Source organism: Eptesicus fuscus, chromosome 3 (genome assembly GCF_027574615.1).
Source record: "Eptesicus fuscus isolate TK198812 chromosome 3, DD_ASM_mEF_20220401, whole genome shotgun sequence".
NCBI lineage: Eukaryota > Metazoa > Chordata > Mammalia > Chiroptera > Vespertilionidae > Eptesicus > Eptesicus fuscus.
Window position 1 is genome coordinate 10,804,945 of NC_072475.1, and position 15,105 is coordinate 10,820,049.

General features: G+C 41.8%; 1 long non-coding RNA gene across 1 annotated transcript in view; it reads right to left on the reverse strand.

The window, feature by feature from the left end:
- LOC129147707 (uncharacterized) overlaps positions 1 to 10,438 on the reverse strand; it is a 63,121-nt gene extending 52,683 nt beyond the window's left edge. Inside the window, exons 1-2 of the long non-coding RNA XR_008554975.1 lie at positions 10,330 to 10,438; positions 7,812 to 7,920 (exon numbers count right to left, since the gene is read on the reverse strand). This is a non-coding gene — a long non-coding RNA (uncharacterized LOC129147707). The remainder of the gene's footprint in view (positions 1 to 7,811; positions 7,921 to 10,329) is intronic.
- Positions 10,439 to 15,105: the final 4,667 nt, after the last annotated feature.

Here is a 15,105-nt window from a genome sequence, read left to right on the forward strand (position 1 = left end):
GTAATGTAGAAGAAAAGCCAGGAGGCTGAGATTTCTTGAAAGACAAATGGAAAATGTGTTTAAGAAGAAGGAATTGATAAACACTAACCAATACTGTGGAGAAGAAGGGTGAAATGGGGATAAGAGCTTGGGATTTTGCAGAATGGAAGTTTTTGACAATAGCATTTTTAGTAGCATGGTAAGAATGAAAGCCTCATTGAGACCCTTAAAGAAAATTAAAGTGGAAGATAAATATTGTTCATTTCTCTTGAAAACTTTTGCTATAAAGATGATAAACGAACAAGGTAGTAGATGGAGAAGGGTGTGGAACCAATGGAATGCTGGTTTATTGTTGAAGATATTTAGCTGATGTTGCTTTTGCTTTGTTTAATATTTTATTTTAAACTAGAGGCCCGGTGCATGAAATTCATGCATGGGGGTGGGGGGCTGTCCCTCAGCTCAGCCTGCACCCTCTCCAATCTGGGAGACCCCTCGAGGGATGTTCGACTGCCTGTTTAGACCAGATCCCACTGGCAGTCGGACATCCCTCTCACAGTCCAGGACTGCTGTCTTCCAACCACTCACCTGCCTGCCTAATTGCCCCTAACTGCTTCTTCCTGTCAGCCTGATCACCCCCTAACCACTCCACTGCCAGCCTGATTGATGCTTAACTGCTCCCCTGCCAGCCCGATTGCCCCTAACTGCCCTCCCCTGTTGGCCATCTTGTGTCCACATGGGGCAGCCATCTTTGACCACATGGGGGTGGACATCTTGTGTGTTGGAGTGATGGTCAATTTTCATATTACCTCTTTATTGTATAGGATGTGAGAGAAAGTAAGGATTATCTGTATGTGTTTAGAAATCATCCAACATAAAGAAAAATTTGATCATGGAGGAGAGAGAAGAGAATACAGCAGGGGTAAAGTGCTTGGATAGATGAAAGGGTGTAAGAGGCAAGAAAACAAATGAAGAGGGGTAGTCTGGCCTGAGATTGGACCTAAAACATTCTTTTATTTTGAAAGGGGAAAAGACAATACATGTAGAAAGAGAAATATATAGGCCAAAAGAAATATGTAGGTAATCACATATGGCAACCTGTTTTTTTCAAGTTGTGGACAGAAAATAGAAGCTGCTCCACAGAGAAAAGAATAAAGCATAGAGAGAAGAGATGGGAGGGGAGAAGGTTTTGGATTCTCTGTTGCCTTGATCCCTGACTCTAGTCTGTTCCTCAGCCCAGCTGCATTCTGTTCCCGGTGTGACACCCCTATGTTTTCTGCCATGTTCCAATCAGTAGTTAGGCAAGATATAGTGAACATCTGTTGCTTGCAACCAAAAAGTCATAACTAATACAAATGGGAACTGCATTTTCTATTCTGTGGTTTTGATTCTCAAAAAAATCTAAAAGCCTCTCTATAAGACACCCACACTGGGCCCCAGGTTATCCCTGCAAAGGGAGCACTCATAATTGTATGTCTAGATTTCCTCCTTTAGAGTGGTTACTTGACAATATTTCCTATAACTTGTCCAAACACTGATTTACTTTATAGTATGAATATTAAAATCATGTGCTGGTGTTGTGCACAAGCCAGTTCCCTTCAAGCCTTTATTTTATTTCATTTGACTTGCCTCCATTTTTTTAAACGTGCATATTGACCTAATTATAGAAATATGACTAGTAGGGGCAATGGCAATCCAGCAGCCCTATAGTTCTTAAACTATTCAGTGATCCTAAGAATTTCCTTTCATTTCCAATCACACCAGTGAGATTTTCTTGGCCTTGAGTCTGTGAGAACTGGGTAAAATGTTGGCCACTGTAATGTCAGCACAATGCATTTTTGTAAATCATTAAGTTCCTTGAAATTCTTCCACATGAGAGAGTAAAGCGTCTCTGTTGAGCATATACAATGCAAAGTGAATAAACATGGAGCAAGTTTGTGGAACACAAACTACAACAATAAAACAAATAGGTTGGTTTTGTGTGTGTGTGTGTTTTTGCCACATTCTTAAAGAGAATAGTAAAATCAGATCATGTGACTTCTAGCTAATTTACTACTAGAAACCCACCCAACTTGCTCTGTTGTATCAGTCCTTCCTTTGTGTTCCTGGCCAGTTTTCACTGAAAAAGGGATGTTGTTTATTTTTCCCCAATACATTTGCATCCCAAAGAACAGTCTCCAATTTAATAACCTGGTATGCCTTAAAAAGCAGTTCAGGTCTAGAATGCTGATGACAAAGGAAATCTCAACTCATACCCAGACCCTAAATTGGCAGTCATTAGATTAGCACAGGTGACTATGTTTGGCAAGTAATTTGTTAGATCTGCCTGGGGAAATGATGGATGTGGAAAGTAAGAGGATATGAGAGGTCACAAATAACAAGTTTGAAAATTGTTTTCCATTCTCCCAAGAGTTCTTGGAGAGAATCAGAAATCTCAGTTGGGAGCTGGGCCACAGGATGAGATTCAGCCTAGGGACTGTGAAAGTGTACCGCCCTCACTTTTGGGAGAGTGGTTTGCATTCCACCTCAAATCAATGCAACCCTCAGTATTGACCCACATTGCTCCTATTTCTAATTCTAAAGGCCCCTTCAATTTACTCTCTATTCACTGATACCCTCTATCAGACGGGTGGCGATGAATAAGGAATTGATTTAAAGTTAGTAAATGTCAATTTGAATTAATAAGTTTTATTAAAATATGTTATTTTTGTACCTAATCAATGTGTTTCATCATCTGTAGTTCCTGACTGTGGCAAAATTAACCTAAGCCAAGTTGTTGATTCACCTTCTTTGGGAAAATAATCTGAAAGTTGTAGCAATTAGATATGAGTAGGAGTTTTTTTCCTCCATCAACACAATGTCAATAAGAAGCTATTGGAAACAATAACTTGTTAACAGGGAAGAGGGATGTTTATTAACAAGCAAGTGCACCATCAGTCCTACATATTTTCTGTCCTTGTGCTTTGACTGTGATGCTCCAATAAGTGTCATGAAAGGCTTATTCTTGGGCAGATGCCATGTTAAACTGCAGGACGTAAACATCATATACTGAAATATTTAAAATAAAATTATAGCAAATATAACAGCAAAATATCATAGCACTCAATAGATACCTGTTGAATGAATAAAAAATGAACCATATAAATTGGTAGAAGGTATAATATATCTCTAAAAGAATTCCCTAATAATTCTTAAAAAATAAATTTCATGGACAAAGAATGTACCTTCATTCATGGGATTGGTAGAAGTCATTCAGTTAAATGGATATTCATCTCTGAGTCATACTGATTGAAGAAAGCCAAGATGAACTCAAGAACCATATCCCCTGCACTGCTCACAGAGTGCCCCTACCAGAGCTGTGTACACGTCACTCTTAATTCACTTAAAATAATGTAAATACCACATTCTGGGCAGAAGGCAGGACATATTCAATTTTAGAGTTATCTATATACATAAAAGCCAAGTGACCAGAACAACCAGAACAACCAGAAAGAACGGTCACTATGATGCACACTATGGCTGGCCAACCAGCCCGATCAGGGGTGGGCCGACCAGCCAACCTCCCACGGCCCCTCCCCTGGCCAGCCTGGCCCCCGATCAATGTCCCCCACCTTGATTAGGGGCAGGCCAGCCAGCCAACCTCCCATGGCCCCCACCCACAGGCCTGGCCCCCAATCAGCTCCCCAGCTCAATCAGGGGCGGCCCCTCCCCCTGGTTGGCCATGCTCTCAATATCTCCCCTGATCGGGGGGCAGGGCTGGTAGGTCAACCTCCCTCGGCCCCTCCCCTTAGCCGGCCCGGCCCCTAATTGGCCCCCCCATCCCAATTGAGAATGGGGCAGGCCAGCCAACCTCCCATGGCTCCTCCCCCTGGCCAGCCAGCTCCAATCAGGGTGGACTGGCCAGACCCCACCCATGCATGAATTCGTGCACTGGGCCTCTAGTAGTCAATAAGAAAGTGAACAACTGTCTTTAAGAGAATCTTCACATATTTGACTGGTTCCTTAGGAATGCATTATATTTTTTTGAATATTTTCCTCTTTCACCTATAAGCAATATTAGAAGACAAGAAATGAGATTGGTTTCCCTATTGTAATGCAGGTCCTTCCTCCTTTTTTAGACATTTTATTTTGTTTGTTCTCTTTTTTTCTTTTCCCCAGGGGGCACCTAATTCTACAAAGCACCTCTTAGCACGTGAAAATGGAATGGCTTTTAGCAGAGGGAGTGATCAGTAATAATCAAGGCCATGCTTTAATTCAAAGGACTTTCCTAATGCTTTTCACCATGACTTTGTGAAAGTTCCATTTGGGAATGAATCTTTTCTGTGTAAACTGGATGTGCTTTTTCGGTGCCAGTGATGACAAAGGTTAAATTAATACACCCAGCTGTTTCCCACATGCTGGGTTGAGAGAGGACAGTGTCCAGCTTCCTTCCCCCGCTGATCTCTCCCCTGTATTCTTATCTCTCTCCCCTCACCACCCCCAGAGTGACAGGCCTTGGCTTGGTCTCAGTGACCTGGGTAAACTGCCATGAAGCAGGTTTTGATAAGAGACAGGATGTGTGATGGTTCCTATCAAACAAAATTGGATTCCAAATGCACCATTCCCCATTCCCTCCCACACACCAGGCATTGCACTAAATGCATGCATGTGACCCTGTCATCAATTCCACCATTACCTGTTTAAGGAAAAACACAAGCAAGCAATGAGAAAACTTTGAAAAAATAAAGTCCCCATGATCAAATTACTTGATGGGGTCACATTACTGATGATCTGGTAGAGAAAGGAATTTTAAAGTCAGAGTTCTTTTTTGTTTTTTGACACCTTTTTTTTTTTTTAAACTTCTAAGCACCATGTCATAGATAGACAGATAGATAGATAGATAGATAGATAGATAGATAGATAGATAGATAGATAGATATGAATTTGCATAGTATATTAAGCTAAATAATTAACTCCCAAAAAATACATACCCACATTTCTGGAAGCTATGATTAGCTTATGGCACATGACAAAAAGGGACTTGAAGATGTAATTTAAGGTTACAGACCTTAAAATAGGGAAATTATACTGGATTATCTGGATAGGCATAAGCTGATCACTCGAGACCCAGCAGAGCACTTTCTCTGGCTAGTGTCAGAGGGATGTGGTGAAGAGGAAGGCAGCCGGGGAAGTCAGGGCACTTCCAAATGAGAGAAGGATTCAACTTCAACATGTCTTCCCTGGTTCTGTGATGTAGGTGACCACAAGTGAGGACTGGAAAGACGGTTCTAGGAGATATGGCCGGCCCCCAGCTGACAAAGGATAAGGAAATGGGAATCTCAGACCTAAATTTGGCCAACAATCTAAATGAGCTTAGAGGTAGATTCTTTTTAGCACCTCAACCTAAGGAATAATGGTGCAGAATGGTAGTAGGTAACTGACCTTTGCCCCCCCAAAGCAGACATACTTTCATTCTAAATCTCAAAATTAACAAATACTTAAATACACCACTTAATGATCTATATGTGCCCCACTTTCTCTTCAGTCATGAAATCCACATTATAATAATCCTTTGGCTAAAAGGGTGAGTATTCAGTAAAAGAAGAAATTCATACAACTTTTCCTCTCTTTTATAGAGATTTTCAAAGTGAAGCAAAAAAATATGCAAATAAAAACCTGATAACGACTTTAAAAGTCTTGACACATAGCAACACTGCTGTTTGAGAGCATCAACTATAGTATCACGATGTGGAATTATCTAGTGCATTTTGACCTCTCCTCCCCTGAGTGTACATCTTCTTCAAACATAGGTAAGTCTGGGAACACATCACATGCCACAAGCATTTCATCAGGGAAATCACAATTCTGGAAATGTGCAATGGGAAATAAACATCTTAGAGGCTCTGACGAAAAAAATTTCCAACCACTGTCATTGATCTTATGTTGATTGAGTTAAGCTAAGACATTCTGGTCAGAGTGAACACAGCCAGGGGTGTTGTTGGGCCCCATCTGAGAGTTCACTGTCCCAACGTTACATGAGTCCTGAGTCAGACTCAAAACATCTGCCAAGCTATCCCTGCAGCTCAGAGCTCCCCAGCTGACCACAGCTGGAATGTGTAGGCTGGTGGAAAGCAGGGAAGAGAGGGCAAGCTCTGGACTGTTGTGTAGCCTGGAGGAGGCCTGCCATTGGCAAGGGTAATGGCATGGCAAACACTTTGCTACTGACACTCTAGAGCCAGCTGTCTTGCCATAATTCTGCCAAAAGAGGCCGGGGAAGTTCAAAAAGCACCATTAAGAATAATTAAGGCCATGGAGGGTTGATTTAATAAGGAGAGATTAAAGGAATTTTACATGTGTCGCTTGGTTATGCAAACATGAAATGAGAATATGAAAAATATCAATAAATACTTGAAAGGTCTAAATTTATTGGGAAGGACATGGGAACATTAAATAACAAACAAAACTTAATAATAAGGCACAACACACCCAACTAAAGTTAAAATAAATAAATATAAAAAGCAAAGTCATTTCGAAGTTAAAACTAGCACAAAAGGTACACAAAGCATTAGCGCTTTATTCTCTCCTATTAAGGAAAGACTTAGAAGCTAAAATCAGAGTCTTCAACTCTGTCTCTGACATAGTGAAGGAGGTAAACATAACACTACTTTCGAGACTAACAGACTCTATGTGGCTACTCCTCTGTGCATCTCAGCAGGATCGTGGATAAACCAGGATGGGTTTTGAGGTCAAGCTGATTCATTGTGCCCAGAGACTTCCAGAGAACACACTTGGTATTTCCAGACAAGCTGAAAGCTGACCCTGTCAATTGCCATCAACATCTTCAACAAGCTGCTGCTGAGAGGAGATCGTGTGTGCCTCAAAAAAGTGCACTCCGTCTATCCCCTATAAACTGCCTACAAAAGCAGATTCATCCCTCTCCTTCTCATCCTGCTCCAATGCAAAGTTCCTCATCTGTATGGGGGACTGGATAGACCAGCTGATGCAAAAAAATTGTGGTGTTTTTCCGCTGATTTTTTACAATTTTCTCAGCACATAAGGGAATAGACTCAGGAGGTCTGGACAACCAAAACCAATAGGGAGTCCCCACCACAAAGCAAAATTGCATGACCACAGGTCCCCGAACAAGTTTTGGCCTCTTTCCCCTCCTCCCAAGAGTACAATTCCATTGGTTATGTCATAATATAATAGGGAACATGGTGGTCGTTTTTTTTTTTTTTTTAATAATCTGTTCTCAAGAACTTGCAAAATGGTCCTGAAAAAAGCATGCCATACATTACTTAAAATTTGAGGAAACAGATTATTTGGCTTCCAAGTAAAGATAGGAGATAGAAAATAAATTTATTTTATGTATATGAATGTTCATATGGGAATCCATAAAAATGTTGTCCTCAACTAACTCAGTGTTGTTGTTTTTTTACTGTTTTGACATTTTATGCCATGCTTTAATATATGTCCTACTTGTGGGATAGCCTTCAACCAGTATCTTAGAATGTTGTGTTAAATTCAGCATGGTGTTAACCCAGGGATTCCAGGTCCTTCCTCAGTGCACTACTATTGTAATGAAGAGAATATCCAATCAATAAGAACATGATCAACTTCAAGCAGTGAAAATATGAGTGAATCATCAAATACAGTAGTGACCTTAAAACTTAAAACTGACCAATGAATTGTTCCAGTCAATAAAAGAAATTTTTACATGGAAAATTGACCAAATCATCTTTCAAGTTTGATAGTTTAAATTTAATAAAGTTGCTGCCCAGCCAACATGACTCAGTGGTTGAGCATCAACCTATGAACCAGGAGGTTACAGTTCGATTCCCAGTCAGGGCACATACCTGGGTTGCAGGCTTGTTCCTCAGTAGGGGGGTGTGCAGGACACAGCCAATCAATGATTCTCCCTCATCAGTGATGTTTCTAACTCTTTCTCCCTCTCTCTCTTCCTCTCTGAAATAAATAAAAATATATTTTAAAAATAAATTTCAAAAGTTGCTACAAAATTATAACCTTTCTTTGAGGTAATTGTTTTCCACCTCTTCCACCTGCAGAAAGAGAGGCAGAGAGACAGAAAAAGAGAGAGAGAACATTACAGGACTTCAGAAAGTAGAATGAGACATCTGCCCCTCTTTTCACAAAGGTGAAGGATATTTTCCATCAAAAGGGTCAGCCATCATGATGATGGTGATGGATTAATATGTTTTCATGTAACTTACATATGAAAAATAAGACCTCACATTTCACAAGTTAATATCCATCTGTAATAATAAAAACATAATATGCTAATTAGACCAGATGACTTTCCGACGAAGCTGGGGCTGCCAGGGAAGCCTGGGTCCTGGGTGCCAAAGGGAAGCCAGCGCAGGCAGCCGGAGGAAGGAATGCCTACTCTTGCAGGCATTTCGTGCATCAGGCCTCTAGTATTATTTATAATAACCTTTTCTAAATTTATGTTTTATTACTAAACTACCACTGAAAAACAAACATACTAGACTTTCTTTATTTAAATGTGTGACTCATTGCACAGGTCCTCATCTTGGCTTGCAATCTCTTGTACTCAGCTTATCCTATGTTTATTTTTTCTCCCCTTCTACTTCATCTATAAAGTTTATCATGTCATGATGCATGGGTTGTTTAAAAAACTATGCCAAGTGCTTTCCAAAGAATTATCTTGTTTCAGCATCAGAAATACATATTGTGATGTGGTCAAAATTTCACTGTTATTGCAATATATTCTCTTTTAAAATACTAGTGTCCCAGTGCATGGATTCATGCACATTGAAAGGAAATTAATTAATGGATTTATGCATATTGAAAGGAAATTAATTAGAAGAAATATTTTAATACCACTATTCGCCCTTTCTTTATAATAGAAGTGTCAACCAAATTCACAGTCAACAATGACAGATCAAACACATGCATGAGATTGGTTACAGCGAGAGCTTTATATGTATCATGCATGTGCGAGTCAAGTTAGCCTTTTATATATATACTAGAGACCCGGTGCACGAAATTTGTGCACGGGGATGCAAGGGTGGGTGTCCCTCAGCCCTGTCTTGGCCTGCAAAGATTCCAGCATCCCTCACCCCGGCCTCTAGCCAGAGGTTCCTCCCCTCCTTCTGCACAGCCTCTGGGAAGATGCTTGTCCTGGGGCCTCCTCAGGGTCCTGGCCCACGACGCCCTGCAGTTCGGGTACTCGGGGGCTTGGGCTTTCAGGTCTGGCTTCCTCATCTGGCATGGTGAGCATCAGCTGCCATGGGAGCCTTGCCTTAGGAGTCACCCCGTTGGACCATACTACTTGCGAGTGTGTGTGGTGGGGTGGCCTCGGTGGCAGTGATTTGATGCCTGTAGCATGCCCGCTGACACCCACCACCACAGCGCCACACTGGTCCCGTCTGGACTGCTGGCAGGGGGCTTCTAGTCTGCAACTGGGGCTGATGGGCTGCGACTGGGGGCTGCAGGTGGAGGACCCCAGCACCCATAGGGCTGTCAGCATCAGGAACTGGAAAGATCCATTTTTCTGGTTCCTCCCTTGCTGTGCGGATGCTGAGCTCCGGGCCCCAAAGGCCCGTTCACTCCCGCCGCACGGCTGGCCGGGGCAGGGGCGCGTGCACACGGCGCCGGGGACCCTTTAACTCCTGCCACACAGCTGGCCAAGGTGGGGGCATGTGCACACGGCGCCGGGGACCCTTTAACTCCCGTCGCACGGCTGGCCGGGGGGGGGGGGGCGCATGTGCGTGGCCCCGGAGGCCTATTTACTCCTGCTGCACGGCCCACTGGGCTGCAGCACAGCCATGGCGCAGACGCAGCTCAGTGTCCTGCTGGCCCCATTTGGTCCCTGCTCAGCAGCGTGGCGGCCGATCGTGAGTCCCCGCTCCCCGCTCCTCCCACCAGCCCAATCGGCTACCCTGGCCACCCCAAGTCCCGCCCCCCCCCCCCCCCCGTGGCTCCCGGCCCAATTGCGGGCATAGCGGAGGTACGGTCAATTTGCGTATTACCATTTTATTATGTAGGATATATAGAATAAACTTGTTTAATTAGACTTGCTTTTCAGTTTAGCTAAACTTTTCCCAGCCCAGTGAAACACCCCAACTTCTCTTTTAGGTAATTGTCAGCAACACAACAGTAAATATCAACACAAAGCAGATTATTATTGTAGATCACACAGGGAGAACAAAGGGTAAAATATTTAACTGCAGCAGTGTTTGACTATATTCTGTGCAGTGAGAAAACCTGAAGTCATTTTCAAGTTCCACCATTTCTTACTTCTTTACAGTCTGGTCAAGTTTCTAAACTTTCTAAATCTCCATTTTCTATCTAATGAAAAGAAAATATGATTCCACCGAGTCTCCTACCTACCTACTCCAGGACTTCTGTGAGGATCAAATGAGATGAGGCATGGGAAAATGCTTCACAAACATTTGGTTAAAGTGTAAAATGTTTGCACCTGGCTACAAAGCAAGTCATGTTCCTGGGCTGACGAAACTCCAAGGAGGCTAGTCACTAGGGAGAGGAAGCCGGGCATTGTTACGTGATGCCATTACCTGGCAACCACAGTGACTGTTTCTGGGCTGTGCTGGGCTGTGGGCCACATTTTGTGCCATGGGGTCTTGGTAGTGTTGGCTGTGATTTGGTGGGCTGTTGCTCTGGAGTTGTGGCAGGGCCTGTGTCCCACTTGGAGAAGCCAAGTGTTGGTTTGTGTGAGCCAGGTCTTTGGTGCCATTTATTTTTAAACTAGCGTTCCCGTTGCAGGAAAAATCCTGCAATAGGATTTCCTGCTGCACTCTACCCCGCCTCCGTTCCTCCCTTGTCGCCCGTCCCGCCTTCTCCTCCAGCCCGCCTGCGTTTCCCTTCGCCCCCGGCCCCGCCTCTGCTCTGCCCTTGTCGCCCGCCCCGCCTTCTCTGCCAGCCCGCCCGCGTTTCCCTTCGCCCATGGCCCTGACTTCGCTCCTCCCTTCTCCTTCCACCCGCCCCCCTGGCTTGCTTGCTTCTTCGAAGCTTTACTCCCTTTTGCAGCTCTTGGCTTCTTTGGACACTGTCTTGATATGCAAATTAGCCGCCATCTTTGTTGGGGTAATTTGCATACTCATCCTGATTGGTTAGTGGGCATGGCTTGGCTGGTGGGCGTGGCTTAGGTGTAGCAAAGGTGTGGTCAATTTGCATATTTGTCTATTATTAGATTAGATGGCCAGTGCAAGTCATGGCAGCTCCTGCATTGAGCGTCTGCCCCCTGGTGGTCAGTGCAAATCATAGCTACCAGTTGGACAGACACATAGCCTTTTATACTAGTATATATAGATGTGTGTGTGTGTGTGTGTATTTATATACATTAGAGGCCTGGTGCATGAAATTCGTGCACTGGGGGTTGTGTGTCCCTCAGCCCAGCCTGCACCCTCTCCAATCTGGGACCCATCAGGGGATGTCCGACTGCCGATTTAGGCCCGATCCCTGTGGCAGTTGGACATCCCTCTCACAATCTGGTACTGCTGGCTCCTAACCACTTGCCTGCCTGCTTGCCTGCCTGATCATCCCTAACCGCTTCTGCCTGCCAGCCTTATCACCCCCTAACCACTCCTCTGCCAGTCTGACTGATGCCTAACTGCTCCCCTGCTGGCCTGATTGCCCCAACTGCCCTCCCCTGCTGGCCCGATCACCCCACTGCCCTCCCCTGCTGGTCTGGTTGCCCCTAACTGCCCTTCCCTGCTGGCCGTCTTGTGGTAGCCATCTTGTTATGACATGGGGATGGCCATCTTGTGTGTGAGGACGTGATGGTCAATTTGCATATTACCTCTTTATTATGTAGGAGATATATATATATATATGTATATGTTTGGTTTTAAAGAGTAAATGGGGGAGAGAGAGATAGAAACATCAATGATGAGAGAAAATTATTGATCGGCTGCCTCCTACACACCTCACACTGGGGATCAAGCCCTGGGGATCAAGCATGTGCCCTGACTGGGTATTGAACCATGATCTCTTGGTTCATAGGTTGACCCTCAACCATTGAGCCATGCTGGTAGGGCTCAATGTATTTTTAACCTGAGACAGAGAAGAGAGGGACACATACAATCTCCACTTACTCTGAAGGATGAGCCTTACTACACTGTTCTTTAATTCCTCTTTTACTCCACAAAGTTATTATTCTCTTGAAGGCAGCAACTGACTCTTTTTATCCTCTGATGACCCCTGGGCCAGAGTTTGTTGATTGCTTCATTTTCAAAGACTTGAAATATGCATTGTTTTTGTTTGTTTTGTTTGTTTGTTTGTTTTGTACTTTTAAGTTACTTTTCCAGTTAATTCAAATACAAAACTGAAAGAAAAGTGTTCTGCTATAATATTCTGCAAGGGCTTCTTTAATTTCCTCTTCTTTTAGTCACTTGTCATTGATTTTGCTGTTGTTTCATTTTGTGTGTATGTGTTTTGCCTTTCACAGCATACATATGCTACTATCTTTCTCATATGCCCTCTTCTCTACCTCCTTTAGAGAATTTTGAATGTTATGTTTATACATGTGAGTCATCACAATTACCATAGATTAATATCCAAGAAACACATAGTCAAGCTAAAGCTCTTCAAATTAAAATTATAGTTCTAATATTAGAACTCATTTCCCCAATATACTAAAATTTCTGGAAGAAGAAAATGCTGAGTACATCATTACTCCAGCAAACTTTTATACTGTTTTCCAAGCTTGTTCTTAGAAGATTTGCCAAAGATGTTTGGATCAAAGTTTGCTAATTATTTGTTGAGGGCTGGGTCATTTTAGTAAAGCTTAAAGGGTACTGAACTGCAGCATGTTTGCTGAACTTGGTTAAACCACTTAACTGGTTTAGACATCCATTTCCTTTCTGCTGAAATGAATAATGGGGCTTCTGACTCTTTTTAATATATAAAAGATGCTCTTAGTTATTAAAGAAAAGGCTATAGTCTCTAAAGCACTTTTTCTTTGGAAGTTGTTTTAAATACATATTTTCAGTAGAAAATGTGCCAAATAATATGATTACTATCCTTCAGTGTGGCCCATAATGACAGATAATTATTTAATTATAATTTTTTAAATTAATCTTTATTGTTAAGATTATTACAGATGTCCCTCTTTTTTCCCCCCATAGCTCCCCTCCACCTGGTTCCCACCTCACCCCAAGCCCTCACCACCCTAATGTCTGTGTCCAAAGGTAATGCATACATGCATATAAGATCTTTGTCTAATCTCTTCCCGCAACCCCCCCACACACATACACATCCCCTTCCCTCTGAGACTCGTCAGTCTGTTCCATTTCCATGCCCCTGATTTTATTCCATTCACCAGTTTATTCTGTTCATCAGATTTTTCATTAATTTGATTTTTAGATTCAATTGTTGATAGATATGTAATTATAAAATATTATGTATAGAGATTAAATCGAGTTGGACATATTTTAAAAAGGGGCACACTCTTAATTCAAGAAAGAGTCTAATCAAAAACCCTACCTAAAGCAAAGAGAAATCCAAATATGACCACAGTTTATCCAGAAATCTTGGGGTTCTAGGAACTCTACCAACTTAACAATAACATAGGTTGGTAGTATACAAGAGGGTAAATAATTTTCTTCCCCAAGTTCCAGTTAAAAAGTAATTTAGGTAATTGTTAGTCTGTGATGACATTCCAAAATTTATGAAATTAGCTCTCTACATTCTAAAGTATAATTGCAATATACCAGGTTTAGGGAAGCAATCATGCAGGATAATATCTGAAGACCACAGAAAGAAGCAAATATTATCCATTCCACAGCAAACACTTCATTCCATGCATTACAGTGTAAGTCCTTACTGTGTAACAGTAGTATGATACATTTTTGTAATAATCACTAAGTTTTGGCACCTCTCATGTATAATAAGATCTTGCTATGTTTTTATTATTATAGTTTTTTAAACCATCTGATTTCAGTTGCAGCCAATTATCTACCATTCCACTAACAAACACAAAATCTGTGTTCCTGCTCATGCTATTGGTTCCCTCAGAATGTCAACATGTGCATCCTACTTTAAACTTCCTTGACAACTTATTTGACCACTAATAAATTCCCATCCTAGAAAAAGTAATTGTTTCACGATTTAAGACCCCCTAGGGCATTAAAAAAATTTCTTCAAAGAACAAAGACAATGCAATAATACCTTGGGTATGTATTATTTGTCTCTTTTTTATTAAAGGCCTTATATTCTCCTCCTTTGCTCCATAAAAAATAGATAGTACTGTTTTATAACATTATTGTGATAATATTTTCATAATAACCCATGGTTTTCTATTTATATATCCAATAACCTCAAAAGATTGTAAAGACTATGAAGTCAGGTCTCATTTTTTATAATCTTTTATACTCAGACATTACTATGTTGCATGTTTCATTATAATCAAATAGAAGAGGGAATGAGAACACATTCTTTAATTTCTTGGGGTTTTTCTAGATATAAATTGGGCTAACTGCCAAAAAGCCAGAGAGAAGCTATCACACAAACATATCAACCTATGAATAATGTATTACACAGAATAGCCTTCCCAAAACATGAGAACCTTAACATTTTGAGTAAAACTTATTAATGTGTTCACTCTGGAATTGACAAAATAGATATGCTTTGTAGATAGGATCCTGAAAGTTTTCATTAGACCTTCATTATAATTAAATTTCAATATATCTTAACTTTTCCTATAATACGTTTCAAGTGTTTAGAACCACCATATTCCTTCCTAAAGGGAAAATTCAACCAAAAATTCCATATTGATGTCTTAGGCCAGGTTTATTAGAAGTAATCTATAAGAGGAAAATTCATGTGTGAGATTTATTAAGACTCAGAGGAAGCAGAGGAAAGAGTACAAGGGAACCTTAAGAAGTTCAAGCATGTGTGTGTTTTCAGATAAATTCCCATTGTCAGCCTTATCCTACAGGGGAACTGTGGACTGTGAAATATGCCTCATGTTGAACCCAAGGCAAGAAATAGACCTTCACCATTTTAGCACCAGTTCTTGATTGCCTAAGAAATGTCCTCAGAGGAAGACTGTAGGCACAGGGCATTACAACCCAAACATGGAAGAGCATATGCTCACACACTACCAGTAGGAAGGAGACATTCAATGTGTAGCACCCATAGCATTTG